Raw genomic sequence first — 26,482 nt, 5'->3', positions numbered from 1 at the left:
GGTGATTATGGTCCCGTACGATCGCCCGCATGTGATGGAGGGCGTAGTAGGCATCCTTCTGACTGCCATGTGGCTGCTTGACGCAGGGGAACGTCGTATTGTGGGTGAACACATGCCTGCCATACCTACCAACTGGATTCTTAAAGGTGCCTCCAGATTTGGCGTAGCCGGGGAGAGCATCACCCAGAACTTTCTTGATATTTGTGTAGTCTATCTTGGAGTCATGGTCCGGGTCAAAATACGTGGCCGTGGAATATTTCGGGCTTAAGTGGATGAGTGTGCAATGTGTGTCACTGCACAAAACACGGAATGTTAGAAAAAAAAAGAACGATCGAAATCTAAGAAATCATATGTTACGGGGCGGTGTGGGGATGACTTACTCGGGAAAGTTAGGCACGACGAAGTTATCCTTATCTGGGTTTGCCAGAATGACGCCTTCGAGGTGTGAACTCGCGACTTGCCAGTCCCCAGCGCTGCCCAAGATCTTGGCACGCATGTAGAAGGGGTCGACTATCACGATGTCCATGGTCTTGTCTCGAATGATCCGCATCTCCATACTCAGCGAAAACAGCCGAACGAAGGTGTAGTGCAGCGTATGAAGGTTAAACATAGCAAAGATGTCATCAAACCGCAGGACGATCGTACCCCCGATGGAGCCATCCATAAAGCCCTTGCCCTCTGGCACCTTGTCCACGAAAACCGGGTATGCCACATCATTCTGGGAGAGACGCCGCTTCTCCAAAGAAAAACACTGTCATGCAGACTCCGCATAGCACCGGTTGCAGCATTGAGCATATTTGTCGGTAGCATCGCCCTACCCGCCACATGCACCCTCCTCAAGATATCCTTAGGTGAAGGTGGCCCGTCCTGAGCATGGATTGTACTCCGTGCCGGCTGGCTCGCACCGGCGCCCTTGTTAGTCTTCCATTTCCGTCCCTTCTTGTTGATCTGCTGTAATGGGACCGAGTTCTCCTCACAGACCGCCTTCTTGAGCGTGTTGGGGCTGATAATATTTCGCACCTCAGCTATCTGAGGCTCGGTGAAGGCGGGATCTGGGGGAGTCTCCTAAGAACTGAATGCCAGACGATGCCTATTGCAATTGGATTTCTCTGTCGTACCAGCTAGATCACGGTCGTCTTGGTTGGGTTCTTGAGAAGGAGGCCCGCAGAACTCGTCAGCGTACCCATGTTCGGCAAAGTACTTATCAACGTTGGTAAATGTACCATCGTCGTTGTCCTCGTCGTCCGAATCCTGTGCCATATGCATGTCTGGATCCTGTGCCATAGGTTTGTCCGGCATGTCCGGTAGCGTTGCGGCGTTCTTGCCATGGCTTGGCGCCGGCACGACTGGTGGTCTTGTCTGTGGGGTGGTGTCCCCCGCCCCCAAACGAATCTGGGTCTTCGGCCAAAGTAGGGGCCAGCTTACGCAGGCGCTGAGGGTCATCTCATCTTCTTCGTTGGCCCCAGCGGGTCGAATCGTAGGTAACAGCTCATCGCAGCCTGGCAGCACCTGAACCAGTTCAACCCTATACAAGGTGGGTGGCATCGGATTACCATGGAACACGGGGTTGCCCAGTTGAACGATTCTGCCCTTGGCGACATCGACCAAGTCGCCGCCCACGAAGTGCAGGAGAGTGCAAGGAATGTCGGCGGCGCCCTGCAAAAACATGTAGGGCGTCAGGGATACCCAGTCAAAGGCAAGGAGATGAAGTCATCGGCTGAGAGGCTTAGTTACCATGATGCCGTCGAGCTCGGCTAATGTCGAGGCACCACCAACGGCGGGCGTGCAACTGACGGAGGGGCCGCTTGCTGGCGAGGTGCCGGTCGACGTACACCCGGGTGCATTAAGCTCCAATGCCCGTGCCGGTGCCAGAGACACGAGCACCCGCCTCCGCCGGAGACACCAATGGCGCCGCCGGAGACACCAATGGCGCCACCTGCATGTTGTGCGAGTTGCTGGCCGTGAAGCTGGGAACCGGGGAAGGCCCCTGTTGGCCGCCCGCAATCCACGTCGTCAGCCCATGAATCAACGTAGGCACCATGGCGGTGAGCATCGTTCCCAATTGTTGTTGCACTTGCTCTTGGACAATCTCTGGAATCCACGCCACTTGTCCCTTGAGTGCTTCAACCTCGCGCGACTGGCTTTCTGAGCTTGTCTTTTTCTCCTTTCGCCCACCAGCGGTATAGTATGACGAACATTTTGTGGACAAGCCTTTGCCGGCCACACGACCAGCTAACGTCGGCTTACTGAGCTTATCCTTGTTTTTCATTACGTTCAACGCCCTATTTAAAGGGGTGTCGAAAGGGGAGCTCTGAGACGACCCCGCGCTACTGCTTTCAGTGTCCTGCGGAAGGAACGTGAACCATTTAGAAATATTGGGGATTAATTAGAATGCAACCGTATGGAGCTAATTACGCAGGGGTGTATTCCTTACCAGAACAAGCTCGAGCGCCCCAGTCTTCGGATCCGTGGTAAGCTCCTTTGTTACCGGGTCTGCTTGTCACGGTATTTCTCGAAGCGGGATGGTAGGCCTTGCTCGGCACACTCCGCGTCCTCCTTGTCCCATATAGGCTCCGCCACTCTGTAACCGACAGGACTGAGTTGGTGGACCCCTAAGTTCAACTGCAGCATTTCTTCCCCCCACTAACTTGATTCGGAGATTGCGCTGCTCTCGCACTTGATCTTGAACTCCTTGTATTCAACTTCGCTCATCAAAGGATATTTCGCCTTGATCTTCTCATAACTATCACCTTTTTCAATCATTGCCTTCACCGTGCTTCTCCAAGTAGATAGGGCCGTGCTTATCCTCGTGAGGGCGGCACTGTTCACTTTGTTCCTTGAGAGGCATGTGTTTGCAAATTCAGCGGGGAACTTGTATCGTTTGTGCAGCTTCGTGAAGAGGAGGCTGCGCAAATTCCCTCGGTCCTTATGCCTTAGGTTCTCGGTGTTGATCGAGACGGTGCTCCAAAGAATGCACCCGAGCTGAACCGAGTACCCCTTGATTACTTCTTTGGGCGCCGTCCGATGCCCGTCGGAGTTCACGTCAGTAAATTCCTCCTTGACGGCGCCGAGCACATTCGGGCGCCGGTCCTTCCGTTGCCTCTTCGGTTGGCTGCCATCTGTGCGTGCGCCACCATCATCAGTGGTGGCATCCTCGGCGACACCATCAGTGGTGTCATCCCCGACGCCACTAGGGGTTGTGTAGTCAGGATCGGTGTCTTCCGCGGCGTCCTTATAGCGGTGAGGTTCTTCCTCCAACTACTGGGATAGCTCCCAGAATTGCTTGCCGCCCGAACCGCCGGCCTCATCGTTGTGGGCCATGTTTCTCTCTAAATAGGAAAAAAGTTTGGTCAAAAAGTTGGTTATTGTCAAGGAACAAGATCATGGTCTCATCATTTAGGGTTTGTCGACACCGAGGCATCCTAAAAGCTAAGCTTTTATCATTTAGGGTTTGTCGACGCCGAGGCACCATAAAAGCCTAAGCGTACATCATTTAGGTTCTCATCGACACCGAGGCACCCTATAGAAGCCAAGGTTTCATCATTTAGGGTTTGTCGACGCCGAGGCACCCTAAATGCTAAGTTAAGTTTTCATCATTTAGGGTTTATCGATGCCGAGGCACCCTAGGTTGGGCCTAATCACTTGGCTCTATTGCCACCTATGTTGGGTTTATCATCTAGGGTTTATCGATGCTAAGGAGAATTCTAAGTTGGGCCTAATCACTTGGCTCTATTGCCACCTATGGTTTAATGCAGCAAGAATGGCGGGGTAGTTGATCCTACTTAACTAAGTACTAAGATACCCCCGCCCATGCATTAGTCGCAAGTACCCCATATGTCCTATTTTTAGTAAAGTCATGCTAAAATTCACGGAAAATTTCAGCATGACCTTTGCTGAAAATAGGACATATGGAGTACCCGAATTTGCCGGAACGGAAGTTAATCGACATTCCGGCAAACTCAAGGGCCTCTCGGGGTACCTGCAAATTCATCACGACACAATGGTCGGAGACAAAACCCAGCAAATTAGCAAAGTTACTGACGTGTTTACAGAAATTGTTTTCTATAAAAGATGATCATCATCCTTACAAGTCTTTCTCAATGTGATCAATTCATGGATCAACACGTAAAACATGTCCAATAAGAGCATATAATTCAACAACTCCACTGAAAATGAGAGCTGAAAGATGCAGGGAGCACAAACAGCTCAGAAAAATCAATCCATCTAGCATTTCAGGTTTTCCTAGAAATACCTTTAACGAGGCATACAAATAATTTTCATTTTCATATTTTAAGAACTATAAATAAACCATCTAGTAAGTATAATCAAGGTAATCAACCATTCCCATAAAACAAGACAAGTTTTATTCAGTACTGCTAATATGGTTGGAGATTACTATGAACATGTGGCAAGACTTCTTTGATAACAAGGGCCACTAGTTGGCCAGTAGTTGAACTAGCAGCTTGGCCATCACTGATGCCATGCACTGCTGTGACAGCTCTCAGCAGTAACCTCCAATGCTCCGACAACCGACACAGATAACCTATCTCCAAGATGAGCCTCAAGACAAGCTTGTTATTTTCTTTTTCATAGATTTGTTTGCAAGTTCTGATATGTAATAAAGATGACCCTCAAAGATGAGCCCCCAATGCTGATTTGTTTGCCTCAAGACAAGATGAACCTCCAATGCAACAAGTAATAAAATGTTTGCAAGTTCTGATATGTAACTGGTCTTAGTAATCATGGATACTTGTAGGTGTTCTCCTGAGTATTGAGTTTTGGTTTCTGTTAAACACAAAATTGCAGGGTGAATATTTTTTGTATTGTTCGATCATGAACACTTCACTACTCTATTAATATGTTCAATCGGAGCATTACTGTGATGTCAAGTGGTTATGAATTGTCTTTCTAACAAACAATAAGCTTGTCTTCACTCACTAAAATAAGTTCTCATGTTCCACAAAGTTAATGCCAAATCCACTGAATTCTTATAGTTCACAGAGAAACTCCTGGATTACATAGGTGTGTATATGATGCCACATGAATATCTAACATGCTGACAGTCTTAGACATTAGGACACTACAATGATCTACAACCTTATGTAAAGTGCCAACTCCACAGATTTCTTTTTCACAACTTTTATATTATTTCTAGAAGCGACACAACAGGGTTAAACACTAGAATCTTGAGTTTAATTTTTTCCAGAATTTTAGAGGCCCCACAAATTTAGTTCAGGTATTTTATACCATGTTAAAGACAGTAAAGTACAGAGGTTTAGCCATGGTCCTTAGATTCAGTTTCCTAATCTTTTTGTTTTCTACAAAGATATTCCCAACCTTCATGATGCTGGTAAGAAAAGACCTACTCTCAGAGGATTAGCACTCTGATGCTGGCCTTGACAAATGATCCCACTATGTTGTTTGCTGGAATCTGTAAAATGATCCCACTATGTTGACGAATGATCCCACTATGTTGTTATACTTGAGAACACAATAACAAAATCAAAACCACAATAAACAGTTGTCAGATATAACAGGTACAATTACACAAAGCATCTGAATACACACATACTTCATCTATCAAGGGAAAATAAGCAGTTCATGTATGTATGTATGTATGTATGCGGTCTCAGATTTTGTACGTTAACATGGAGCAGTGGGTAAATCAAATGTCGAATTATTCATCGCCCCGAGCAAGCAATGCTGTATAAAAAATTTCAAATGCATGTTGAGTAGTAAAAATGCGGTCTCAGACTCTAGTCTGGTGGTGGTGCAAAGAAACAGAGAGTAGAGCACTCATCATGGTGTTTTGGCATCACATTCCTGCCTGCACAAATGGTCCATAGTACTAGTACCATATACTAGCTGTTGTACCCACCACTACAAGATGTGGAGACTTTTTACCGGAGCAAAACCTGACAATACTTTCAGCTGCAGTAGAAGAATGTTGATTTCTACTTCAGTGCAGGTGTAGAGCAACTTTATCTACCACAGAACCTACTGAGCAGATCATTATGCATGAATGGAGCAAGAGGTGCTAAGAAACTTCCAGTTTTTGAGCATCTGGAGTATGTAGCATGAAAACTATGGTTTTCCAGGGGGTGAGCACGCCTGGATTCTGTAGTCGCCGGCGTGAGCTCGCCGGAGATGGCCGGCTGCAATGGGTCGTGCATGTATATCCGCCGAGACTCGGAGCATCGGTTGAGGAATAAGAAGGAAGGGAGAGGGGAAGGAGAGGGAAGGGGCTCACCTGTGAATATGTAGTCGAGGTCGTACACGGCACCGGGGTTGCGCCGGCGAGCTTGCCACCCACCTTGGAGCCGGAACCCTAGGGCCCGGGGCCTGCGCAAGACCACAGCCAGGAGGCGCAGCCACGCGCGTACGGCGAGGTCGGTGAAGAGAACGCCGACGGCGCCACAACGGTGGTGGGGTTGCGGTGGTGGGGGCGCGGGGGCGGCGTGGGTGGGCTTGATCTGGGCCTGGACGGACAGCTTCTTCGCGGCTGGTCGCAGTCGCAGTCACAGGGAAGGAGAGGGGAGAAGAAGGCAGGGAAGGAGAGGCGGCGGCGACACCGACGGTGTGCAGGCGCGGCGGATGGAGGGGGCGGAGCAAGGCGGGGCGGCGGCGTACGGTTGGGGCGGAGCAAGGCAAAGTTAGGTCGAGTGGGGGATTTGGCAAGGGAGGAAGAGAGGCCAGAGGGGAATAGGTGGAGTGGGGGGAGGGTTAGCAATGGCGCACCTCCCCCTAGTGCGTCATAAGTACGACGACAGCGATGGCGCACCTCCCCCTGGTGCGCCATAAGTAAATTTTTTTATTACAGTTCGAGCACTTAGGTTATATTCCACCTAACTGTATCTCCATCAGAACACACACACTAGCCTGACTGGTCAGCATGCAGCACACACACTAGGAGGTCCTGGGTTCGATTCCCAGGCTCCCCAATTTTTGTTTTTATGCATTTTTTCTTTACACATATCTTTTATCCATGCATCCAAATATAACATGTCACATATGCTAGATGCTCAGAATTTCATGTAGAAAAATAATATGCAGTTTGTTGCTATGTTAACAACATTTAAACTGCTGTTTGATATTTATTTGTGTTTAAATATATTCAAACTTGTTTAAATCATAACTAAATATCCATAGCTCCAAATTTGACAAACTTTATATGCTTTTGGGAGTAACATATAACCAATCACAACTAGTCTTTTTTTGGATTTTTAGTTGCATTCATTTGTGAATTGGTAAAACATTTATGAATATGAAAAAATATCATCAAATTTGAAAAAATATTCATGAATTCAAAAAGTTCCCATGAAAAAACATTTATGAATATGTCGAAATACAATCGAGAAATGAAGTCTACAATTTAAATACAATCGATCTTAGCTAGCTATATGTTCACAATCTTCTTGCCCTTGTTTTTCACAAATGGAGTTCTTCTGTGGAACGGACGTCCTTTAGGTAGGGTGGTCCTGCTTCTTCTTGTGGTGTATGCTGCTACTTCATCATCGTCGTCATGTTTGCTCTTCGGGTCGCCGTACTTGTCGAAGTCTTGCTCATTGGCTACTCCATCCATTCCGATGATCTTCCTTTTGCCTCTCCTCACGACAACACGACTGGGCTTTGGCGGGTCGGTAATGAAGAAGCATTGGTCCACTTGGGAAGCCAGTACCCATGGCTCATTTTTCGCGGTGACGTTTGCGCCCGCGGTCTTGGATTTGGCTTTGGGTATAACCATGGTGGTGAAATACCGGTCTTCTTTTATGACGTTCTTGGCCCATCTGACACGGAACATCGGGACCTTCTCTCCAGCGTAGCTCAGCTCCCAGATCTCCTTGATCCTTTCGTAGTATCTGGCCTTGTCGTTACCGGTGTAGGATTCCATTGTTACCCCAGAGTTCTGATAACCATCGCTCTTCATGTCCTTGCCCTCGGTGTAGAATGTGTAGCCGTTGATATCGTACGCCTCATAGGTCATCAGGTTGTGCTCGGCGCCCTATGACAAGGCGAATATGAGTTTTTCTTCCATGGAAGAATCCTCCTGTAAAGGGTATGACAGAAGCTTCTGCTTGAACCAACGCGTGAAACATGAGTTGTGCTCTTTGAGTATATCTCCGTCCGTCCTCTGTTGGCCTCGGTCATTGTGCGTCTTCTTAATAAAGGTTTTGTGCTCTACCACCCAAGGATCGACCACGTCTATGTGTTGTAGCGCGACTAGGTTTGCTCTTTCAAAGTCGGCGAGTCGACCCTCGAAGTCGACATGCATTTCGCGGCGACCCTCACGGTGACGCCATCCAGCGAGCCTGCCGAGGTGCCTGTTGACGGGCAGACCAACTGGGTTCTCGCTGCCTAGATAATTCGTGCAGTAAGAGATGCACTCTTCGGTCAGAAAGCCCCTGGCTATGCTTCCCTCTGGACGTGACATGTTGCGAACGTATCCTTTGATGACACCATTCATCCTTTCGAACGGCATCATGCTGTGCAGGAACATCGGCCCGAGTTGGATGATATCCTCCACTATATGGACCAGCAGATGCACCATAACGTCGAAGAATGCGGGCGGGAAGTACATCTCAAGCTCGCATAGTATCACCACGATCTCTTCCTGTAGCCTTCTGAGTTGCCTCACGCCAATCGACTTCCGAGAGATGACGTCGTAGAAGTTGCATAGGCCAAATAGCGTTTCACGGACGTGCGCGTCCATGATCCCACGGATTGCAACTGGAAGTATTTGCGTCATCAGCACGTGACAGTCGTGAGACTTCATCCCGCTGAACTTCTGCTTCGCTGGGTCTAGGTATCTGCTTATCTTCCCCGCGTAACCGTAAGGAAGTTTTACTCCTAGGAGGCAGGTGAAAAACTGCTCGATCTCCTCCTGACTTAGAGTGAAGCACGCGGGAGGGTAGTCATTTCCGGTCTTCTTGGCCTTTTTGCCTTTGCGACGACTTTCTGTGTCCTACTTCGCCTCATCATCATCATCATCATCATCATCATCATCATCATCATCATCATATATAGCGTGAAGCTCCTGCCTGATGCCCATTGATTTCAAGTCTGCCCTTGCTTTCGACCCATCTTTGGTCCTCTCTGGCATGTTGAGCAGGGTACCAAGCAGACTCTCGCACACGTTCTTCGTGATATGCATGACATCAAGGCTGTGAGGCACACGGTGGATCTTCCAGTAGGGCAAGTCCCAGAAAACAGACCTCGTTTTCCATACCTTCAGCAGTGGCTCTGGCGCCTTTTGCTTCTTTCCCGGCAGTGGGCAGTCTTTCCAAATTTTCAACAGCTTGTCTATTTCCTCGCCGCTCCTCGTACACGGGCGTTTTCGGGGTTCGGTTTCACCATCGAACAGATCCTTGCGTTTCCTCCACGGGTCATCGTCGCGAAGCCACCTTCAATGTCCCATGAACACAGTTTTCGAAGACCCGGGATCTCTATCTAGCTGGAGATACGTTGTGTCATCCATGCACCTTACGCATCCAGAAAATCCGTGGACTACCTGCCCCGCAAGATATCCGTAACCGAGATAGTCGTGCACCGTCGTGAGTAGTGCGGCTCTCATAGGGAAATATTCTTTCTCTGCAGCGTCCCACGTATTGGCTGGCGTTTTCCACAGCGTGTCAATCTCCTCTTTCAGCAGCCCCAGATACAGATTGATGTCGTTCCCTGGTTGTTTCGGCCCTTCAATTAGCATACTCATGTGAATGTACTTCCTCTTCATGCACAACCAGGGGGGAAGGTTGTACATCCACACGAACACAGGCCAGGTGCTATGTGTGCTTCTCTGGCTGCCAAACGGATTGACTCCATCGGTGCTCGCGCCCAGCACGATGTTCCTTCTATCGTTCCCAAATTCTGGGTATTCGAAGTTCAACGCTTGCCACTGGCTCGCATCCTTAGGGTGACTCAGCATCTTGTCTTTTTTATCTATCTCCGGATCATTTGCGTCATCTTCTCGCTTCTTCTCCTCCCTATCCGCGTGCCAACGCAGGAGCTTTGCTACCTTAGGGTCCGCGAAATACCGCTGCAGACGAGGAGTGATCGGAAAGTACCACACCACTTTTCGAGGAGCTTTCTTCCTCTTCTTGTATCGAGTGACACCGCACACCGGACATATGGTAGACTCCTCGTGCTCGTCCCGATAAATGATGCAATTGTTCATGCACACATGGTATTTCACGTGCGGTAAATCCAGAGGACACACGATTTTCTTCGCCTCCTCGAAACTGGTCGGGCACTTGTTCCCCTTGGGAAGACGTTCGTGCCAGAATGACATGTTCTCGTCGAAGCATGCGTCGGTCATTTTGTGTTTTACCTTCATCTCCAGAGCCATGAGCGTTACTTTCAGGCGGGTATCCTCGGGCCTGCATCCTTCATACAATGGAGTAACCGCGTATAACTCAAGTTGATCCAGGTTGGCTTTCTCTCGGGCGGCAGCTCTTGCGTTATCTGTCTGCTTGAGAAGCAGCTCTTGAATATGAGGGTCCTTCACCCAGCCCATCGATGGTCCAACTTCGTCTGCTCCGCCAGCATCATCATCATGTCCTGCATCTTCTTCTACATGATGATTGTGTACAGCATCACCGTCGTGATCATCTCCTGGGGATTCTTCGTCTTCTCGCCCGCCCGAGCAGCGGTGGTTGTCTTGCTGCCCTTCCTCATTTCTTGCCCGGCCCCCATGGACGACTTCGTAGTCATCTTCATCACCTTGCCACCGATAGCCATCCATGAAACCACGCAAGAGCAGGTGGTCTCGCACCTGCCCGGAATCCGGGTCCGCAATAAGGCTATTCAGCTTGCATCTTCGACACGGACATCTTATCTCCGTCTCGTTCTTTTGAAGCATCTCGGCCTTCGCGGACCTCAAAAACCTATTCACGATGCCTTCGGTCATCGTGCGGACCATGGTCGCCTGCGGGGTAGAGCAAAACGATATTTTAGAACCAAGAAAAAATTTGGCATGACTTTCCCTGAAAATAGGACCAAAAAGAATGCTTAATGCCAAAATTCTCGCCGAAACGGAAATGAATCAACATTCCGGCAAAATATTGGCAACTATCGCATTTCAAATACTGGTACACCTCCAAACACAAACACATATGCAAAACCACAAACATATGTAACACCACGAACATACATAGATCTAGCTAGGCCATAAAAAGTGCATGTGTACATTGTTGTAGGGAGAACAATATAAATATAGCTTCCGCCCTTACTTACCTAGCAAAACAAGGTAACTTAACCACTTAATTTGAATGAATTTATGGTGGAAATGAGGTGAAAAAGAGGAGGCACCCGAGACAAGGAGGAGGCGATGGAGAGAATGAAGTGGGGAGAAAGTGAGTGTGGGAGAAGAGGCTGTCCAAAATATCTTGTTGCTGCCCACTTACTAATGGCGCACCAACCACAAATGCATCATTAGTAATCCAGGTTACTAATGGCGCACCCCCTGGTGGTGCGCCATTAGTAGTTTTGCAAAAAAAAACAAAATAATGGCGCACTACACCACGGTGCGCCATTACTAGTTTAAACTAGTAATGGCGCACCGCGTGCGAGTGCGCCATTAGTAGTTTTGCAAAAAAAAGGAATAAAAAAATAATAAAAAACAACATTAGTGGTGCACTCTCTGGCAGGTGCGCCATTACTAGTTACAACTAGTAATGGCGCACTGCCTGTGGATGCGCCATTAGTATGTTTGGACAGGCGCACTAGTTCAAAAAAAAGAATTTGATACTAATGGCGCACAGTGTGCCAGGTGTGCCATTAGTAGTTTCAACTCTAATGGCGCATCAAAAGGTGGTGCGCCATTAGTATATACTAATGGCGCACCACTTGTCTGGTGCGCCATTAGTGTCAATCCCATTTATAGCCCTTTTTCTAGTAGTGCAAGGCTGTGAGGCACACGGTGGATCTTCCAGTACGGCAAGTCCCAGAAAATAGACCTCGTTTTCCATACCTTCAGCAGCGGCTCTGGCGCCTTTCGCTTCTTTCTCGGCTCTAGCGCCTTTTGCTTCTTTCCCGGCAGTGGGCAATCTTTCCAATTTTTCAAGAGCTCGTCTATTTCCTCGCCGCTCCTCGTACGCGGGCGTATTCGGGGTTCGGTTTCACCATCGAACAGATCCTTGCGTTTCCTCCACGGGTCATCATCGTGAAGCCACCTTCGATGTCCCATGAACACGGTTTTCGAAGACCCGAGATCTCTTTCTAGCTGGCGATACGTTGTGTCATCCATGCACCTGACGCATCCAGAAAATCCGTGGACCACCTGCCCCGCGAGATATTCGTAACCGAGATAGTCGTGCACCGTCGTGAGTAGTGCGGCTCTCATAGGGAAATATTCTTTCTCTGCGGCGTCCCACGTATTGGCTGGCGTTTTCCACAGCGTGTCTAGCTCCTCTTTCAGCAGCCCCAGATACAGATTGATGTTGTTCCTTGGTTGTTTCGGCCCTTCAATTAGCATACTCATGTGAATGTACTTCCTCTTCATGCACAACCAGGGGGGAAGGTTGTACATCCACACAAACACAGGCCAGGTGCTATGTGTGCTTCTCCGGCTGCCAAACGGATTGACTCCGTCGGTGCTTGCACCCAGCACGATGTTCCTTGGATCATTCCGAAAGTCTGGGTCTTCGAAGTTCAACGCTCGCCACTGGCTTGCATCCTTAGGGTGACTCAGCATCTTGTCTTTTTTATTTATCTCCGGATCATTTGCGTCATCTTCCCGCTTCTTCTCCTCCCTATCTGCGTGCCAACGCAGGAGCTTTGCTACCTTAGGGTCCGCGAAATACCGATGTAGACGAGGAGTGATTGGAAAGTACCACACCACTTTTCGAGGAGCTTTCTTCCTCTTCTTGTATTGAGTGACGCCGCACACCGGACTTATGGTAGACTCCGCGTGCTCGTCCCGATAAATGATGCAATTGTTCATGCACACATGGTATTTCACGTGCGGTAAATCCAGAGGACACACGATTTTCTTCGCCTCCTCGAAACTGGTCGGGCACTTGTTCCCCTTGGGAAGACGTTCGTGCCAGAATGACATGTTCTCGTCGAAGCATGCGTCGGTCATTTTGTGTTTTACCTTCATCTGTAGAGCCATGAGCTTTACTTTCAGGCAGGTAACCTCGGGCCTGCATCCTTCATACAATGGAGTAACCGCGTCTATCTCCAGTTGATCCAGCTTGGCTTTCTCTTGGGCGGCAGCTCTTGCGTTATCCATCTGCTTGAGAAGCAGCTCTTGAATATGAGGATCCTGCACCCAGCCCATCGATGGTCCATTGTTGTCTGCTCCGCCGACATCTTCATCTTCATGATCATGCCCTTCGTCTGCTCCGGCATCTTCCTCATCATCATGTCCTGCATCTTCTACATGATGACTGTGTACATCGTCACCCTCATGATCATGTCATGGAGACTCTTCATCTTCTCGCCGGCCCGAGTCTTGCTCATTTCTTTCCCGGCCCCCATGGACGACTTCATAGTCATCTTCATCACCTTGCCACCGATAACCATCCATGAAACCACGCAAGAGCAGGTGGTCCCGCACCTGCCCGGAATCCGGGTCCGCAATAAGGCTCTTCAGCTTGCATCTGCGACACGGACATCTTATCTCCGTCTCGTTCTTTTGAAGCATCTCGGCCTTCACAGAGCTCAAAAACCTATTCATGATGCCTTCGGTCATCGTGCGGACCATGGTCGCCTGTGGGGTAGAGCAAAATGATATTTTAGAACCAAGAAAAAATTTGGCATGACTTTCCCTAAAAATAGGACAAAAAAGAATGCATAGTGCCAAATTTCTCGCCGAAACGGAAATGAATCAACATTCCAGCAAAATATTGGCAACTATCGCATTTCAAATACCGGTACCTGTAAACACAAATATACATGCAACACCACAAACATATGCAACACCACAAACATACATAGATCTAGCTAGGCCACAAAAAGTGCATGTGCACGTTGTTGGAGAGGGAGAACAACATAAAGATAGCTTCCCCCTTACTTACCTATCAAAAAAAGGTAATTTAACCACTTAATTTGGATAAATCTATGGTGCAAATAAGGTGAGGAGGAAGAGGCAGCCGAGACAAGCTTGGAGGAGGAGGTGGAGAGAATGAAGTGGGGAAAGTGACTGGGTAGGTGTGGCTGTCCAAAATATCTTGTTGGTCCCAGGTTACTAATGACGCACCACCAGCTGGTGCGCCATTAGTAACCAGGGTTACTAATGGCGTACCAGCTGGTGGTGCGCCAGTAGTAGTTTTGCAAAAAATAAAAATATATATATACTAATGGCGCACCGTGGCATAGTGCGTCATTACTAGTTTAAACTAGTAATGGCGCACTGTGCCATGGTGCGCCATTAGTAGTTTTGCAAAAAAAAAACAGTAGTGGCGCACTTTCTGGCCGGTGCGCCATTACTAGTTAGCACTAGTAATGGCGCACTGTGCCAGGATGCGCCATTAGTATCTTTGAAAAAATAAATAAATTCTATTTTGTTACTAGTGGCGCACCATGTGCTTGATGCATCATTAGTGTCTTCCACACTAATGGCGCACCTGCACATGGTGCGCCACTGCTATATAGTAGTGGCGCACCACATAACAGGTGCGCCATTAGTATCCATTTCGTCTATAGCCCTTTTCCTAGTAGTAATTGATCCTAATCATGTAAGGCAGCTCAGGAGAACATGGTATTGAAAATCTGAGAGAGAGAGAGAGAGAAAGAAAGAGAGAGAGTCATCTAGCTACTACTATTGACCATAAGGTCCTAGCAAAACTACTCACACATAGTCATGGAAGTAGCAAGGGTGATGAAGAAGCCTCCAGCATTGGATTCTCCCTCCAGTAGAGCTCTGGACAGGCCTCCGGATTGGATCTTCATGAAACAGGAACTTGTGGCGACAGTAAAATGCTTCTAAAAATATGGTGCAAGATTTCAGTATTTATACGATTTATGGCGTCAAATCAATCTAAGGCGGTGTAGGTGGCCCCCACACGCCCTAGTGGTGTGCCCTAGGCCTGGGGCGCGCCACTTGGCCATGTGCCCCCCCCTACGGATCCTCTCGTTCCTTCCAGAAGCTTCATGGGTCCTTCGTCGCCCGAAAAAAATCGTGTTAAATTGGCATTGTAATTGGACCTTCCTAAATATTGTTTTCTTCAAAATCAAAAACAGGAACTGACACTGGGCACGAAATTAATAGGTTAGTCTAGAAAATAATATAAATTGGTATAAATGTATATAAAAGTGATAATATAATAGCATGGAACAATAAAAAATTATAGATACGTTTGAGACATATCAGCCATTATGTAACATAGCTCCAGCACCATGACAACAAGCCCCACAACGCAAGAAGGATGGCCGCAAACATAGTGCTGCATGGGTTTGCCTGGCAACACTCCCAAGAGGTGGCAAGGAGGGGAGAAGAGTTGGCAACAAAGTTTTAAATAGCCGGCTATAACCGAGATCAACCAACGGAGGTTTTTTGGCGAGCTAGAGTTCCACTTGTGTCACTCTGTGGGAGCGAGCGGGGCGTCTCCTTCGCAAATCACAAAAAAGTTGTACCCTTCCTCTGTTTGCACTGTATTTTGGCCTAGGAATCGTATCATGGTGATGCTTAAGGCTTAGGCACATGCACACGTTAGTAATATTGAGATTCCTAGACTTTGGTTGTGGTCTGCAGCGTACAATTTACCCTATAAGAGCATTTACTACCATAGGTACCTACTCTGAGTCCCTATACACTTGCGGACGCGTTCAAACACACCTGTTGCAAGTGACTGGACAGTGCCCATTTTTAGATGTACACAACCGTACTCCCCATATGCCCGCTCCAAATCTACTATATCTAAATAGGAGCCCCCACTACTTGATTTTCCTACATTCAAACGCGTTCACGTCACCCCAATTCTTTTCAACCATTTGATTGACTACTGATGGTTCAGATCTGCCACCCAGATATTCAATCCTCCGCGCACGGCCTTCCCATTCAGCCCTCCTTCCTCGACCCAGGGAAGCGGAAGCGAAAGCGCACCTCCTCCAATCGAAATGTCTTTCGTACTCCATTTCATAACCTGGCATCCCTGTCTCTGATTCCCCATCTCTTTCCCAATCTACACAAACCCCACGCATTAACGGATGCAGCAAAACTCATCCTCCTCTAGGGTTTTGCTGCCGTCATCGTGGGTAAAACCGGTGTCTACAGCGGCGATGGAGGGGCAAGGGCAGGAACCCAAGATGATTGATCAGGAGGGCAAGTAATTAAGTCGCTTTCGTTCCCGCTTCCTTCCGGCCATGCATTGGCGAGGACCAATTCGATCTGATTCGCTGTTGATCTATGGTTTCTGCCCATGTTTCTTTTTCTGTTGCTACAACAAGGAGGAACACTATTTTTTTGTTGGAACAAACAATAAGTTGGCCGATGCACTGCTGTTAATCTTCCTTGAAACTGAACGGTGAATGATTCCTGGGCAGTTACGCCACTCATCTTGATCTGCCATATCCTTTTTCTCAGTCAGGTTTGATGAAAATATACTCTTCCTCAAGTGTAGTTTGCCTTCAGGCCATTGCTACAGCTACATACGCAACCAAGTACTTACCATGTATGTTCTCCACATTTTATGTCGTATGGGTCATTGATTTTCTTATGATTTGAATGCTTATGATGAGATTGTGTTGTTTGTAGATAGGCATCACGAATCAGTATTTTTGAATGGAAGGGTCACATATGTGCTACTACATTTTTGGCTAAGTTGATGGATAAGAATAGATGCAGTCTAGCATCCAGTAGATGTGACCCCAGTTTCACTTTTGCCTAATGTATTTGGAATTTCAGAGACTCTCCTTAAAAAACCCTTTTGTTGTCCATACAGGGCTATATATCTCTGTCAGCATGTTCAACTTATGTAACCGACGTGTTAAGATTCTTCTTTATAAATGAAAAATGTGAAGCCTCTCCTAGAGTTCTGAAGAAAAAAAATGGTCAATGTACATGTTATTTTTCTTAGTTTTGAAGAATTACCGTCGACCAAAAGTTTATTGGTGGTTGTCTCAACTCTCAAAATATCACCAATGGAGCTGCATCAGTTTGGTTGAAACACAGGGTTTAGGGTTTTGCGTGGGTGGTTGACATCCAGCCTCACGTCTCAATATATAGATGATCACAATTACAATTACATATGTATACAAATACGTGTATAAGGACAATATACTAGACCCTACTTTACAAGTTCTCTATCTTGCTGATCACCTATGCCTTAAGAATTCCAATTTGGGCATGTATTCTCGCTGAATTAGTTCTCGTGTTGGAGTATATTATCTTGGACATTACGCTTTGCCAGCCATATAAGACAGCTTATACTATCTTATATTTTGAATTAACTTCTGTGTACAGGAACTGAAAAATAGCTATCATACTTATACTTGGCCGCCACTTACCATCTTAACCTTGACCGTTTAAATCTTTTTTGCAGTTTAACATGGCAGACATACTACATACAGTTTAACATGATCCTCATACTTCATTTGTAACAGCTATGTACCGCTGGTATATGAACTGGGTGCGTAATATAGATATTTTGTTATGTGATTTTCAAGATTTTTTTAGGTCTATGTAGTGTCATGACTTCGCTATATATTGTTCGCCATTTTTTTCCTTCTTTTGGTCTCACACATGTAATCTTCAAGGACTGGATTGACACCAGCGCATATCCATTTCAAAATATTAGCGTTCCAATGGTTTTGACTGTGGAATAAATAGTGTAATAACTCTTTGTTAGATCATGTTGGTGCTCGCAGTTGCACAGTGATGTGAGAACCAAACAAAAGTGAGATATTATCGTTGCCATTTATTTTACATACTAAGGGTCTTTGTAGGGTTGCTGATTAATTGTTCCTGCTGCCATACACAATGGTGAGCTATACATTTTGATACTATATATTCATGTGTTTCATTTTTGAAAGAAAATACATAGCATATTTTACCGCAGCAACGCGTGGGGTATCACCAAGTTCATACAATGCATGCAACCACGTAAACAAATTCAACGTAGATCAAACATCAAACGATGAATTTAGGTGATAGTTCACGAGACAGACTGAATCTGAACCAAAAGACATTGTTCACCGGATTACTACAAACAAAATAAACAGAAAAGATGGGGAGAGGGAAATATCACCACTTCTTTGCCGTGCTTCCCTTGTGGTCAGCGACGTGGCATTCCATCTTCTCCATGTACGCGCCCGCCGCGGGAGGATCGTCATCATCGTTGACATCGGAGCTGGTGGTACCGCTCTCTGATGTGGAGGAACTGTAGCCTGCCAGACGGTGGAGAGTAAGGCTCTGCTCTCCAGCATGGTGTGAGGCCATCTTCTTGGTGTTGTCATTCTCCCTCGCGAGGCGCTCTGATATGTCTCCAACGTATCTATAATTTATGAAGTATTCATGCTATATTTGCATGAGTTCTATATGGTTTTGGTCCACTTTTATATTATTTTTATGGACTAACTTATTAATGTAGTGCCCAGTGTTAGTTCCTATTTTTCACATGTTTTTTGTTTTGAAGGAAAACCATAACTACAGAAGTCCAAACGCCATGAAAATTAACAACAATTGTTTATGGGAAAGAAGAGACCCAGGAAGCTTCAGGAGGCAGCCAGAAGGTGCCTGAGGTGCCCACAGGCCGGGGGGCACCCCCTGCGGCATGCCATGCAAGCTTGTGGACCCCTGAGACTCCTCCTGATGTGAATATTGAGAAACTCCCAAAAAGTAACCTAGAACTTTTACTCCGCCAACGCAAGCCTCTGCTCTGAAGCAATCTCATCTAGTGGCCTTCTCCGACACCCTGCCAGAGAGGGAAACCATTGAAGAGGCCATATTCATCATCCCTGCGGCCTCCATGGTGATGTGTGAGTAGTTCATCCTTGGTACTAAGGGTTTGTACCAGTAGTTATGTGTTTGATCTCTCTCTCTCTCTCTCTCTATCTCTCTCTCATGTTCTTGATTTGACATCATGAGCTTTATCAAATATAATTGGATCACATGATATTCACCTCCCTCTCTATTTCGTGGTGAATTGAGTCTTGCTCTTTGAGGTTTGTTTATGTTGGATTGAATATTTTGGATTTGAGATCACTTGATGCATGTCTAACTCACGGACTCCCGTGGTGACAATGGGGTAATCTAGGTAACATAAGAGTTTATTGATACGTATCATATGGTGTTGCCGCAGTACAAGCTCTAGAACTATCTGTGACACTTTGTGGTGGTACATAAGATGGATTGGAAACATAACTTTGAGGTGGTTTACTACCTACATGATTTTATCCTACATTCTCCGAGAGGAATCGAGACTTCGGAGTAATTCTATCCACACTTTGAGGGATTTGCAAGTGATTCAATTATCTTAATGTTGTTGAAAGATTGCAATAGCGAAAGTGTGAAGCCTAGGCCTTGTTTCTAGGCATCAAGACACCATTGTGCTCGCCTTTTGTTACTTGCTACCCTGTTGTTATTTGTTCAGATTATAAAAATCTATTTCTACCATCCATATACACATCTATCATAACCTATTCGCTGAACTAGTGCACCTATACAACTGACAATTGTATTGGGTGTTTTAGGGACACATGTGACTCTTTGTATTTGATTGCAGGATTGTTTGAGACAGAACCATCTTCATCCTATGCCTACCCCAGATTGATAAACCTTAGGTCATCCACTTGACGGATATTTGCTACTATCATACAAAACTCTCTGCTTGGAGGCCCAACAAAGTTTACAAGAATAAAGTTGGGTAGTAGACATCACGCTCTGAAGCCTAGAGCCCGAGGAGGGGCGCCTTCATATTCTTCCGCCGGAGTCGCCTCGCGTGAGTCTCGGCGGTGGTGAGCAAATGCCGCATCACCTCCCGGAGGAGCGCCTCCTCTGGATCCACGGGCACGGAGCGTGCACGCTGCCGGAATGAGCCGGGCTCCGCTGCAGCAGTCACCCGCTGCCGCTAGGGCACGGCGGCCTTGGCCTTCGACTTCGGCATGCCCATGCACACCGGAACCGAGGCCATGAGAACCCAATGTTGCCTGGGCGGTGTCAGAGCCGGAGGGGAAGGGGAGGAAGGTGCCCTGCTCCAGATCTGGAGTGGAGCAGAGGGAGAAGGGCGAGCGCTTGTGCGAGCATTGAGACGTGGCAACCTGGAGGAGCTTGCGGCGGAAGCCACTGAGCTCAAGCTTCCACCCATGTCCAGCTGTGACTGCTCGATGGAAATGCGGAGCACAAGCTACTTTTCATTAGGTGCATCGCTCCCAGAGTTCTTCTTCACAAGGTAGTCCCTGTCCATCGGATTAGACTCGCTGTCGGACTCTTGCTGGAGTTGGCCATTGTGGAGTAGGCGAAGAGATTTGGAAGCAAGAGGGGAGAGAAGGAGGCGAGTGGACTGAGAACGACTAGGGTTCATCTGAGAGTGTGCGGTTTTGTGGGGATGGTGGTGGGGACGGCGTGGTCCATAGAGGGCCAGGCCTACGTGGCGAGTGGGCCCGGGCATGTCCGGGCCTCCCCATATCTGCCCTAGATATGGGCCGAATACAGGGAGTGCCGGTCAGCCTGGGCTTTTAGGCTGGATATTAATAGCCCGGTTGGGTGCCATTTTTTGGTCCCGACAGGCCGTCTGGGCGTTTTAGTTGGGTATGGGGTCCAGTTGTAGATTCTCTAATGTACTAGAGGCTAACACGCACTTCACCAGGCTGTTGTTCACTCGTGGGATCTTTTTCTCTAGCAGGTTATTGTGGATGGTTGTTTCATTTTAGTTTTACCTACGCTGACTTAGGTTTATCTATTGTCTAGTGGTGTTTTTTTCATCGATATATTGTGTTGGATTGTTGTTGGAGACGATTGAGAGGAGTTGTTCGGTGTGTGGTTGTGGAGTCCTTGCATGTTCTGACCTTGGTGTCAGCCGGCTCATAAAGTTCCCGCTCACTCAAATCGGCTCCCTGCTCCGCTTGCTCGCTTAACATTTTTTTCTTGCTCCACTATTAGGTCAGAAATAGCTCGGAAAAAATCGGCTATCGTACTTTTTATTTGAAGAAGTTCATTAAATTTAAAGAACTTCACATACTCTAAAACAATTGGATTTTACAATGCGGGGATTAAAAAATGAAATATACAAAAAATGTTTGCACATTAACAAAATATTAGTACATTTCGAACATTATTTACATATTTCAAAAGGTTTACAAATTAAAAATGTTCACAGACTTAAAAAATGTTTGTTAACTGTAAAAGTAACCATGAGTTTTACAAAAGTTCATGAATTATTAAAAATATTCATAATTTCCAAAAAATAAATCATAGTCTTTAAAATCTTCATGATGTTTAATAAATATTCATGAATTACCATGTTAAAAAAAAGAAAGAGAAGTAAATCGAAAAAAGGAAAATCAAACAGGAAATTAAAAGAGCAAAAAAAACCAAAGACATAACTAATAAAATAGGTGAAATATAGAAAATAAAAAATAGGCAATATCTTCTGAAAACCAGAAAAATCGGCAAGCCCAAAGACACTCAAAATCTAGGGAGCATAGTATATTGAAAGATAGATGAGATTAAAATTATTCTAAGTATTTTTTGTGTGAAAACAACGAATGCCATATATTAAGGGCCCATTCGGAACTCCTCCCGCTCGGCGCTTCTGCAACTCCACGCGTGGAGCTGGACCTAACGGATGAGCTCCGCGGAGTGGGCTTCTCGAAGCACTGCGTTCCTCTAGTGCAAAAAGTTGAAGCAGCTCAAGCCCAGCTTCAGGAAATGCGGAAGCGAGGAGTTCGACATAATTACAAGAGGATGCCACCGCCAAGTCAAAAAAACATTTCGCAGCACTTGTATTTGACACCTATTCCCCAAATCAGTATGCAACAACCCCTTTTCCCTCGACATCTCTTCCCCTCGTAACCTAACCAGCGCCGCCGATCGCCGCCGCCGCGCCCGATTCCACCCCTCGCCGGCCGCGAGCCTCTTTGCCGGTAGATCTGACCATTCCAGCCCCGTTCCCGTCGGATCCCGTCCCGAAGGAGCACTTCCCCGCCACCAGCTAGGAGAAACAACCCCACCGGCAGGAGACACGCACCTTGACGCCATTGATGCCGCTGTCACCATGTCCTCCTTTGAGCCAGCCTTCTCGCCCTCGCCCCCTCTCCCCAACCCAAGGTGAGTTTGCCTTTGTTCCTTCCCTATGGCAGTCATGGTGATGCTACTGTAACATGTGCTGGGAGAAGCTGTCAAGTGAGCTGAACGAATCGAAATAGCCAGGTGAAGTGAGAAGCTAGCTCAATAAGCTGGATTTGTGGAGTTTTGAGAAGCTAGAGCGTTTCAGAACACGTCGTAAGTATCAGAAGTCCTAAAAACACGACCAGCCAAAAATATAAATTATAATCAAATCCTTGTGAGTGCAGAAGTCTTCTTTGTACCACATCCACATCCACTGACGACGCATCGTGAGTATAGCTCGATGCCGCTTCTGGGCCTCTGCCTCGATGGAGCAACTTTCATAAACACATGAGTTTGTCGAAGTTGCAGCTAGAAAATAATAGATACAGACTAGGGAACGTTAGTAGTCGCAACCTGCAAAGCAAATCCGCCACCTCAAAGAAGAAAACAAAGATAAGGGCTGTAGAAACTCAGTAGACTACGAATGCCAGCCGACTCCAGACAGAACAACCAGAAACTTAAACCTCCAAGATTTTGGAAGACCCGCCAGAGACACAACTCTTCATGCCTTTCTCCAGTGATAAGTACACCAATGGAACGGGAAAAGGGCGGTCAGAACATTATTTGTACACTAGGACAACACCGTCACCTCGCCACCCCAAACCAAACACATATATTCTCTAAAGAAAACCTAGAAAAAAATCACCCATGCGTAAATTTTCTATAGGCAAAAGGAAGTTTCTTGAGGGTGTATTCCTACATATAAAAAACATTTCCCAAGGAATTATGAGACCCTAATACACACAAATACATGTCAAATCGAGAGAGAAAATAGGCTAATAATTCTAAGATGAATAAAATATGGAAAATGGAGAAGGAATTAGTTCACCCACGGTAATTGTAACATCATAGAAGGTGTCTAGTAGTACTCCCTCCCTCCTTGAAAGAGTGCATTTCCAACTTTATTGGAGGGTCAAACTATCTCAAAATTTGACCGATTTTGTGCAAAAATATATCAATGTTTGTGAAACCAAGTAGGTATATGATGAAAATATATTATATCATGAATCTAATGGTACTAATTTGATGGCATAAATATTGATGTATTATTATACAAATACAGTCAAATATAGAAAGTTTGACTTTCTAACAAAGTTGAAAGTACACTCTTTTAAGGACGGAGAGGGAATATATCATCTAAGTAGGATAAGGACATCTAACTAGCTAATGGCAACCAATCATCATACTACAATAACAATCATTTCACAGCTGTGATTGAGGAGCCGGGCCAATACACAAGTTATTCAACCCGCAACCATAAAATAAAATAAATATACAAGTTATTCAAATTCTGACATGTTGTCCCGGCGGCTAATCAGCTTTTGTTTGGAGTCGAGACAACAAAGGCTGCTGCCTTCTGGAGGATCAGATCACTCATGTGCATGACAGCGTATTCGAGTTTCTTCCTTCCTCCCCATGCAGCTCCTCCAACACAAAAACAATCTTTCAGTGAACATCATGGATATGTTTTTAAGTGAGCTGTGGAAAAATCTAAGAGCGTTTTCTTTGCAGGGGAATTCAAAGAGCATTTAATATATGGAGTACACCAAGGAAAACAACATGAAACATGAAATGAACATATTCCCTGCAAAATACAGACCACGTTCTGCACCATAGCCCTACCCATGTCGTGTCACCACTCCTCCCTGTGACGGACAATAGGCTGAGTGAGAAGGAACACTACGCAGCCTAGATGAATTCCAATCGCCATGTGGATTTTAATGTCTGCAATATAGCAAAGCCGCAGTAAGAACCCATGCCAAACTATCAAGCACACCAGCCCATTATTTTTCCTGATTAATCAGAATTAAGTCCTTCACAAAAAAATATTTAAAGTTTAAGTCATTAACCTATACAAACTTGTGTCTTTCTGTTGTTTCATTGGCCAGGTCTCGGCGTACTGGTGCACAAGAGTACCATTTCTCTACTAATAACATGTTCAAGTCCCATGATCTTTGTCTTCGTTATACCTCTGAAATTTTTAAATCAAAACCAACCATATCGCTTAAATATGAGGGTACACACAGTTTATTATCTTTGAAAACACCCCCCCCCCCCTAAACCTCTCATCACTTACCAATAACTACGGGTTCTTATATCCTTGAAAACAAATTCAAATTTCATTTGAAAGTTTTTTCAGGGGTTCACAATATTATTGTTATCGTCATTTATTTTCCAAGATTTGAACAAGAAAACAAAAGGAAAGACATTTGCATGGAGGTGTATATGATTACACTTACACGCATTCTTAAAAAAAAAAAGATTACACTTACACGCTCCATAGTGCCGCATGGATACATGCAGGCCGGAATGTGCGCTTATTTACGTACCTACTGTACGTATAACATATTTATAGAAGTAAATATTCAAAATACACACACATAAACACACGCACGTATGCATGTATGATCACATTCACACGTACGTACCACTTGGCTTCGGCGTCAAGGGTGAGGAACGCGAACGGGCGCTCGCCGTTGAAGTTGCCCGGGGGGTTGTAGTTGCAGGTGTGAAGACGCCCCGGTTCCCGGCGCTGACCACGCGCGCGCAGCCGATGCGGGTCGACTTGCGCCACACCACCTGCGTGTGCCCGCACACCTTGCCGGCGTTGCAGGTGTTGGTGTTGAGGTGGTAGTTCCGCTTCTCGTCCACCCACGACTTCACGGCGTTCGAGGCCGTCCACGACTGCCCGGAACCCCAGAAGATGTTCTCGCCGAACGGCCCGCCGAGTGCTGCAGCCGGCAGTCGGCGGCGCGCTTGTTCGCGTAGTCCTGCGCGACCCTGGCCACGCTGTTGTCCATGTCACCGGGCCGACGCCGTCCGCGGCGCGGGCGCGGTTGTGCAGGTTGACGAAGTCCTGCAGGGTGTTCTGCGCCGAGACACCGGCCACCACGGCCATGACTATGGCCAGCGCGAACATTGCAAGACTGCTCTTGGAAGATGCGATGATTAGCTAGTAGGTGACTCGAGATCGATGAAGAGTAGGGCTGGAGTTTGACCGGTATTTGTAGCCTGGGGACGTGGAAAGAGTCCATGGCTATCTTTTTTTTTTTGAACTGCATGGGTATCTATTTGCTGAAAGAGGGTTTCCCCGCTTTGTATACAAAGCAACCAACCGAACCAAACAGGGATAGGTGCTGGGGCGGAAACAACACAGTCACGTCCAAAAGAAAAGACAGAGAAAGAACAAAGAAACAAATGCCGACAACGGCGGATCAACAAAAACGAAGAAGCCTCGCGACCACTGCGCCCACCAGGATCTTCCACTAGGCTCCAAGACTCCGGAGCGTCGGCACCTATCAACACCTCCAAGAAGGATCGCGACGATGACGACGCTGCTGCCAAGGGTTTCCCCCGGTACACGACGAGGCGAGAGGAAGGGTAGCCCCCGACGCCCTCCCGGAAGGTCAGGTGGCGCCCACAAGCGTCACCGCGCCGGTGTCGGACACGTCGACAAGGGTTTCCCCCGATCCCAACCCGCATCACGGGAGCTCCGGATCCAGCCACCAGACGAACCACTACCCTGCGCCAACGCGGACATGAGGCCCCCACGCCGTCTCACCACGGCACCGCGGAGTGAGGACAGCGTGGCGAAGAATCAGAGCCGGAACTAGGGCATCAGCATCATTGGCACGCGGGAGGGCCCCACCTCCACCGTCCGCGACGGTAGCCGTCCGGACGCAATAGCAGGAACACACCAGCCTCGTGGTCGCACAGGCCCGGCCGAGACCTCGTGGGCCCGTAAAGCTCCTGCCTTCGCGCTGCTGCCAGCACGCCGTCGACTCCGACGCCCCACATCCGAGCTGCTCCTCCTCCTCACCGCGCCGCAGACAACGAGGCCACGCCGGGGAGCCGGCCCGCTAGGACCCAGATGGGGCCCATCGGGTCCAAATCTGGGCCGGGGTGGCGACGAGGCCACCCATCACCACCACATCGCCCCGCCGCCAAGGAGGGGCGCTGACACCACGCCTGCCCGCCGGCCGCCGCCGCAGGGCAGCTGGACCGCAGCCACGCCGAGCAGCACCGCCGCCGCCTCCCTTCCCCTGGAAGGGAGCACGCGTGCGCAGGAAAGGGAAGGCCCGCCGCCGCCAGAGCCACCCGGGCCAGCGCCGGGGGCGACCGTCGGCGGCGGCGAGAGGAAAAAGGGGAGGAGGGGGCCCGCGGAAGAGGGGCACGAGCTCCGCCCCGGCCACCTCCCAGGGAGGCGGCGCGAGGCGG

At 47.5% G+C, this 26,482-nt stretch overlaps 1 pseudogene; it reads right to left on the bottom strand.

Moving 5' to 3' along the window:
• Positions 1-24,407: 24,407 nt before the first annotated feature.
• Positions 24,408-26,482, bottom strand: part of LOC123157745 (protein PRY1-like) — a 7,004-nt pseudogene continuing 4,929 nt past the window's right edge.

This window comes from Triticum aestivum, chromosome 7B (assembly GCF_018294505.1).
Source record: "Triticum aestivum cultivar Chinese Spring chromosome 7B, IWGSC CS RefSeq v2.1, whole genome shotgun sequence".
Taxonomy (NCBI): domain Eukaryota; kingdom Viridiplantae; phylum Streptophyta; class Magnoliopsida; order Poales; family Poaceae; genus Triticum; species Triticum aestivum.
Note: the sequence above shows the minus strand (reverse complement) of the source record. Positions and strands in the feature narration are given on the sequence as shown.